The sequence below is a fragment of the Psammomys obesus genome, unplaced genomic scaffold (assembly GCF_907164565.1).
Source record: "Psammomys obesus unplaced genomic scaffold, mPsaObe1.curated_primary_1811, whole genome shotgun sequence".
In the NCBI taxonomy this organism is placed as follows: Eukaryota; Metazoa; Chordata; class Mammalia; order Rodentia; family Muridae; genus Psammomys; species Psammomys obesus.
This window is the reverse complement of record NW_026596051.1, coordinates 44,975,606-44,983,287: the sequence shown is the minus strand read 5'-3', so window position 1 is coordinate 44,983,287 and position 7,682 is coordinate 44,975,606.

The following is a 7,682-nucleotide window of genomic DNA, read 5'->3' as shown; positions in this document are numbered from 1 at the left end:
TATCTATCTATCTATCTATCTATCTATCTATCTATCTATCTATCTATTTATTTTTAATTCTTTTTTAATTTATTTTTTAGAACATAGTGATATTTAATTTTTAATTTTGTTTACATTTTATGTTAGGATAGATTTTTTTTTATTTTTCTTATTAGTTACATTTTGTTAACTCTGTGTCCCAGCTGTATCCTGCTCCCTCATTCCCTCCCCAACCCCACACTCCCTCCCTGTTCTCCTCTCTGCCCCTTTCCAAGTCCACTGATAGGGGAGGACCTCCTCCCATTTCATTTGACCCTGTTTTATCAGGTATCTTCAGGGCTGGCTGAAAAGTCCTCCTCTATGGCCTAACAGGACTACTCTTCCCCTGGGGGGGGGGAGGTCAAAGAGCCTGCCCTTGAGATCCTGTTAGAAATAGTCCGTGTTCCCCTTACTTTGGAAAACTACTTGGTTACTGAGCTACCACGGGCCACATCCGAGCAGAAGTTCTAGGTTATATCCATAGATGGTCCTTGGTTGAGTGTCAGTCTCAGAAAAGACCCTGTGCCCAGATATATTTGGTCCTTGTAGAGCTCCCATCTTTTCCATATCATACTAACTCCCCTTCTTTCATATAATTCCCTGCACTCTGCTGAGGGTTTGGTTAGGAGTCTTAGTGTCTGCTTTGAAACACTGCTAGGTAGAGTCTTTCAGATGCCTTTTGTGGTAGACTCATGTTATACGGGAATTATTTATTATTCTTACTTCCTATCTGTCTCTCTCCTACACAACTTCTCCGTTGAGGTCATGTAGCCTTACTTCTAGGGCTACCTGCCCCTGATATAACTAATAGAAAACATAGACTCCCTTGCCTTATACTCTACCATCATCTGAAAGCAATCTACAGATAAGATAAGGTCTTAGCTTTGCTTTTTTAAAAAAAGACCTTAAAAATATTTTCTTTCTTCTCTCTTGAGATAAAACCAATAAATGCATTAGCCTCAAATCCCCACTTCATGCTTTGTTAGAAGGAATCCAACCGAAGACAATAACTACCCATATCTTTGTGCTCCACAGATATAGAACCAGATTTACAACAGTGAAAGTCTAAATCTGGAGGGGGCCAAGATGGCGGCACCGGGAGAACATCGTATCTGAGAAGCAGGACAACACACTTCGTGCAGCGTACAGGAGACTGAACTCTGGGCCCTAAAACAACAACGATCGATCGTGTTTCCCAGGTGAGGGGAGGCTCCCACGGCGTGGGAAGTGATCAGGTCCACTCTCGGCTGCCCAGCCAGAACCTGGAAGAGAACCTGGCAAACGCGGGCTTTGGGTCTCCGGGCTGGTGCCGCAAGCCTGCTTGTCCCGATCACTTTCCCAGGCTGATGGGTGGGCACAAGGGGGCCTAAGGCTGGGAGTCCCAGTCGCAAAAAAACCCCACGGGGAAGGAAAGTTGCCAGACTGCTCATGGGTCACCCAGTCTTTCCCTGGAAGGTCTCTCCAACCACGGGTACCTGCCGCCATCACAACTGAGCTCCCGCCACACAGAGAGCAGCTGCGCACCCAGCTCAAAATCCCTACTCCCTCTTCGGAGGAGGCAGGAGGTGTCCAACAGAATCTGCCACAGACCACATTGTCTGTACCCCAACCCAAGATCAGGGCTGAGAAAACCCAATCCTTTCGGGCACTCCCCCAAACGCCGCCATAACCCTGCCGCAGTGGAGCAGAAGGATAAAGAGGTGCACAGCGGCTTCACAGTGCCAGAACTCCAGTGCTGCTGGCCACTCCTAGCAAACAAACTTCATCTCGGGATCTGGGACTGTGGTCATTCTACAGGTCCTGAGATTCTCCTGGGTCCAGCGCAATAAGGTCTAGCAGCAAGTTCTATCACCGGCGCCCCCCCCCCCCCGACCCCTGGCAGAGAAACGCTGGCTCAGGGCTCAGGATCCAACTGAGAAGCCCCAACCCCTGCTGGCACTCCCCTGAGAGCACCTCCATAAGCTTGCCCTAGCAGAGGAGAAGGTCAGAGGGGAAGGACAGAGAGGCAGCCTGCCAAGGACACAGCACCCTCTTTCCAGCGGCCCCTAGCAGAGAAACCCAAGCTCTGGATCTGAGGACACTCAACCCTACCTGGTACTCTCTTGGGATCAGCAAACATAGATTCTACCACTAGGCTGCTTCTGGCAGAGAGATCTGGACCCACAGTGTCACAGAGCTGACTGTTAGCCTACCCGTGCACTTCCGCAGCAGGACCAAAACAGAGAGTAGTGAGCAAGGGGAACCCCTGTGCATTCCAACTGGTCCTGCAAGAGAGTGAGTGAGCCTTCTAGGGAGAGATTGCCCCAGACCCAGGGCCTCCCCACAGAAGCAACCAGACGAGATCCCTGCCACCCACACTCCTAGTGTGGGCATCAGAGGGATTCTTGGGATAGCGACCCTAACATTGAAGCCTCTGCCTTGCAGGTCCACCAGGGTAATCCAGGCAAACAATCCCTGGATCTCAGTCAGAACTGCGTAATAGTGGCTTGCAGGCCACTGCGATAGTCAGAGAATCCGCGCATGCACACTGCGCCCGCTAAAAGTGCACACGAATAGCGCCAGCGTCACATTCTTTACTTAGGCAAAACTGAAAACACAGTGCACACTCCCAAAGCAGTGAACCTCTCTCATCTTCCAGAAAAAACAGTCCAGAAAACAGAAAGAGAGGATCATAGCCCAAACTACAATCTCGAGGAACAACCAGTGAGGATTATAAATAACCAGATGGCTAGAGGCAGACGTAAGAACACTCCCAACAAAAATCAGGACATAATGACCTCACCAGCAAACCCACAAAACAATGGACACTTCAATTCACTAGATATACAAGAAAACGACCTCAAAACTATGTTTCTCCAGCTATTAGAGGCCCATAGAGATGAAATGAACAAAGCCCTCAGAGAAATAACCAAAGAAATTGAGACTAACCAAGAGGAAACAAATCATGCTCTCAGAGAAATGACCATGAAAATTGAGGCAAACAGAGAAGAAATGCACAAAGCTCTCAAAGAAATGTCCACACAAATGAAGGCAAATAAAGAAGAAATAAACAAAGCTCTCATAGAAATACAGGCAATTATACCCAAAGAAGTAGAGGCACAATTAGTGATACATAGAGAGGAAACGGACAAAAAAATAGAAGCTATCATTGAAAAGCAGGAGTCCACATTCAAACAGATGAAGGAAATGGTGCAAGACATGAAAACAGAATTAGAATCAATAAAGAAAACACAAATAGAGAAAAACCGGAAGCTGGAGAACATAGAGAAAAGATCAGGCACCACAAAGGTAAGCATCACCAACAGAATACAAGAGATGGAAGAAAGAATCTCAGGAGCCGAAGATACACTTGCGGAAACTGACACATCTCTCAAAGAAAAAATAAAATCAGAAAAGTTCCAAACACAAAACATCCAAGAAATCAAGGACACCATGAAAAGACAAAACCTAAGAATAATAGGAGTAGAAGAAAAAGAAGACATCAGGCTCAAAGGTCCGGAAAATATTTTCAAGAAAATTATAGAAGAAAACTTTCCCAACTTAAAGAAGGAGATGGCCATAAACATACAAGAGGCCTACAGAACACCAAGTAGACTAGACCAGAAAAGAAATTCTTCACATCACATCATAGTCAAAACACTGAACCTACAAAACAAAGAAAAAATTCTAAAAGCAGCAAGGGAAAAAGGCCAAGTAACATATGAAGGTAGACCTATCAGAATCACACCAGATTTCTCAACAGAAACTATGAAAGCCAGAAGGGCCTGGACAAAAATCATACAGTCCTTAAGAGACCACAGATTCCAACCCAGATTACTATACCCAGCAAAACTTTCAATCAACATAGACTGAGAATTCAAGATATTCCAAGACAAAACCAAATTTAAACAATATCTACATAGTAACCCAGCTCTACAGAAGCTACTAGAAGGGAAACTCCAAACCAAAGAAAACAACTACATCGAAGGAAACAGAGGAAATAGATAACTACACAACAAAAAAAACAAAATAAGACAAGCAATGAAACTCAGTGACACCACCAACACCACATCTAAAGTAAGTAACAATTGTTGGTCACTAGTTTCTATCAACATCAACGGACTCAACTCCCCAATTAAAAGACACAGACTAACAGAATGGTTGCGGAAAAAGGATCCATCATTCTGTTGCATCCAAGAAACACACCTATGCAACAAAGATAAACACTACCTCAGAGTAAAGGGCTGGAAAAATGTCTTTCAAGCAAATGGTTCCAGAAAACAAGTGGGAGTAGCCATCCTAATATCTAATAAAATAGACTTTCAACCCAAGTTAATCAAAAAAGATAAGGACGGCCACTATATTCTCATCAAAGGAAAAATCCACCAAGAGGACATCACAATTTTGAATATCTATGCCCCAAATACAAGAGCACCTACATTCGTAAATGAAACAATATTAAAGCTTAAATCACACATTGATCCTAAAACCCTAATAGTGGGAGACTTCAACACTCCACTCTCACCAAGGGACAGATCAACTAGACAGAAAACAAATAGGGAAATAAAAACACTTACAGAGACCCTAAATCAAATGGACCTAATAGACGTCTACAGATCTTTTCATCCAAACTCAAAAGAGTAAACCTTCTTTTCAGCACCACATGGAACCTTCTCCAAAATAGACCATATAGTTGGTCATAAAGAAAGCCTCAACAGATACAAAAAGATTGAAATAATCCCTTGTATTCTATCTGACCACCATGGACTTAAGCTGGACCTCAACAACAACAGAAATAACAAACAGCCTACACGCACATGGAAACTGAACAACCTGTTACTTAACGACAGCTGGGTTAAGGAAGAAATAAAGAAAGAAATTAAAGACTTCCTAGAATTCAATGAAAATGAAGGCACAACATACCCAAATTTATGGGACACACTGAAAGCAGTGCTCAGGGGAAAATTTATAGCACTAAGTGCCTGCAAGAAGAAATTCCTAACATCACATACAAACAACTTAATGGCCCAACTGAAAACCCTAGAAAAAAAAAAGAAGCAAATACACCCAAGAGGAGCAGAAGAAGGCTGGAAATAATCAAACTCAGGGCTGAAATCAATCAATTAGAAACAAATAAAACTATTCAAGGATCAATGAAACAAAAAGCTGGTTCTTTGAGAAAATCAACAAGATAGACAAACCCTTAGCCTAACTAACTAAAAAGCAGAGAGAATCTATCCAAATCAACAAAATCAGAGATGAAAAGGGTGACATAACTACAGACACAGAGGAAATTCAAACAATCATTAGGTCATACTACAAAAGCCTATATGCCACAAAATTTGAAAATTTAAATGAAATGGACAATTTTCTTGATAGATTCCATCTTCCAACATTAAGTCAAGATCAGGTAGAAAGACTGAACAGCCCTATATCCCCCAAGGAAATTGAAGCAGTCATTCACAGTCTCCCCTCCAAAAAAAGCCCTGGGCCAGATGGTGTCAGCACAGAATTCTACCAGACCGTCAAAGAAGTGCTCACACCAATTCTCCTCAAACTGTTCCACAAAATAGAAACAGAAGGTACATTACCAAACTCATTCTATGAAGCAACAGTCACCCTGATACCTAAACCACACAAAGACCCAACAAAAAAAGAGAACTTCAGACCTATCTCTCTAATGAATATTGATGCAAAAATACTCAATAAAATACTTGCAAACCGAATCCAAGAACACATCAAAGATATCATCCACCACGACCAAGTAGGCTTCATCCCAGGCATGCAAGGGTGGTTCAACATATGGAAATCCATCAATGTAATCCACCACATAAACAAAATGAAGGAGAAAAACCACATGATCATCTCCTTAGATGCTGAAAAAGCATTTGACAAAGTCCAACACCCTTTCATGTTTAAAGTCTTGGAGAGATCAGGAATACAAGACACATATCTAAACATAGTAAAGGCAATATACAGCAAGCCTATAGCCAACATCAAACTCAATGGAGAGAAACTTAAATCAATCCCACTGAAATCAGGGACAAGACAAGGCTGCCCACTGTCTCCCTACCTCTTCAACATAGTACTTGAAGTCCTAGCAAGAGCAATAAGACAACTAAAGGAGATCAAGGGGATACAAATCGGAAAGGAAGAGGTCAAAGTGTCACTATTCGCAGATGATATGATAATATATATGAGCGACCCCAAGAATTCAACCAGAGAACTCCTCCAGTTGATAAACACCTTCAGCAAAGTGGCAGGATACAAAATCAACTCAAAAAAATCAAAAGCCCTCCTGTATATCAAAGACAAAATGGCCGAGAAAGAAAGTAGGGAAACAACACCCTTCACAAAATCCACTAACCACATAAAGTACCTTGGGGTGACACTAACCAAGCAAGTGAAAGACCTGTTTGAGAAAAACTTCAAGTCTCTGAAGAAAGAAACCAAAGAAGATCTCAGAAGATGGAAAGATCTCCCGTGCTCATGGATTGGTAGGATTAACATTGTGAAAATGGCCATCCTGCCAAAAGCAATCTACAGATTCAATGCAATTCCCATCAAAATACCAACTCAATTCTTTACAGACCTTGAAAAAAAGATTCTCAGCTTCATATGGAGAAACAAAAAACCCAGAATCTCCAAAACGATCCTGTACAACAACAGATCATCTGGAGGTATCTCCATTCCCGATCTCAAGCTGTACTACAGGGCAATAGTAATAAAAACTGCATGGTATTGGCATAAAAACAGAAAGGAGGATCAATGGAACCGCATAGAAGACCCAGAAATAAACCCACACACCTATGAATACTCGATTTTTGACAAAGAAGCCAAAACCATTCAATGGAAAAAAGACAGCATCTTCAACAAATGGTGCTGGTCCAACTGGATGTCCACATGCAGAAAAATGAAAATAGATCTATATTTATCACCCTGCACAAAACTAAAGTCCAAGTGGATCAAAGACCTCAACATAAAACCAGATACTCTAAATCTGTTAGAAGAAAAACTGGGGAACAGCCTAGAACTCATTGGCACAGGAGACAACTTCCTGAACAGAACACCAACAGCACAGGCTCTAAGAGCAACAATCAATAAATGGGACCTCATGAAACTGAAAAGCTTCTGTAAAGCAAAGGACACTGTCATCAAAACAAAACGCCTGCCTACAGATTGGGAAAGAATCTTCACTAACCCTTTATCTGACAGAGGACTAATATCGAGTATATACAAAGAACTAAAGAAGCTGAAAAGCAGCAAACCAAGTAATCCAATTAAAAAATGGGGAACAGAGCTAAACAGAATTCTCAACAGAGGAATATCGAATGGCAGAGAAAGACTTAAAGAAATGCTCATCCTCATTAGCCATCAGGGAAATGCAAATCAAAACGACCCTGAGATATCACCTTACACCCATCAGAATGGCCAAAATGAAAAACTCAAGGGACAACACATGCTGGAGAGGTTGTCGAGAAAGGGGAACCCTCCTCCACTGCTGGTGGGAATGTAAACTGGTACAACCACTCTGGAAATCTATCTGGCGCTTTCTAAGACAATTAGGAATAGTGCTTCCTCAAGACCCAGCTATACCACTGCTAGGTATATACCCAAAGTTTGCTCAAGTACACAAAAGGGATATTTGCTCAACCATGTTTATAGCAGCTTTATTTGTAATAACC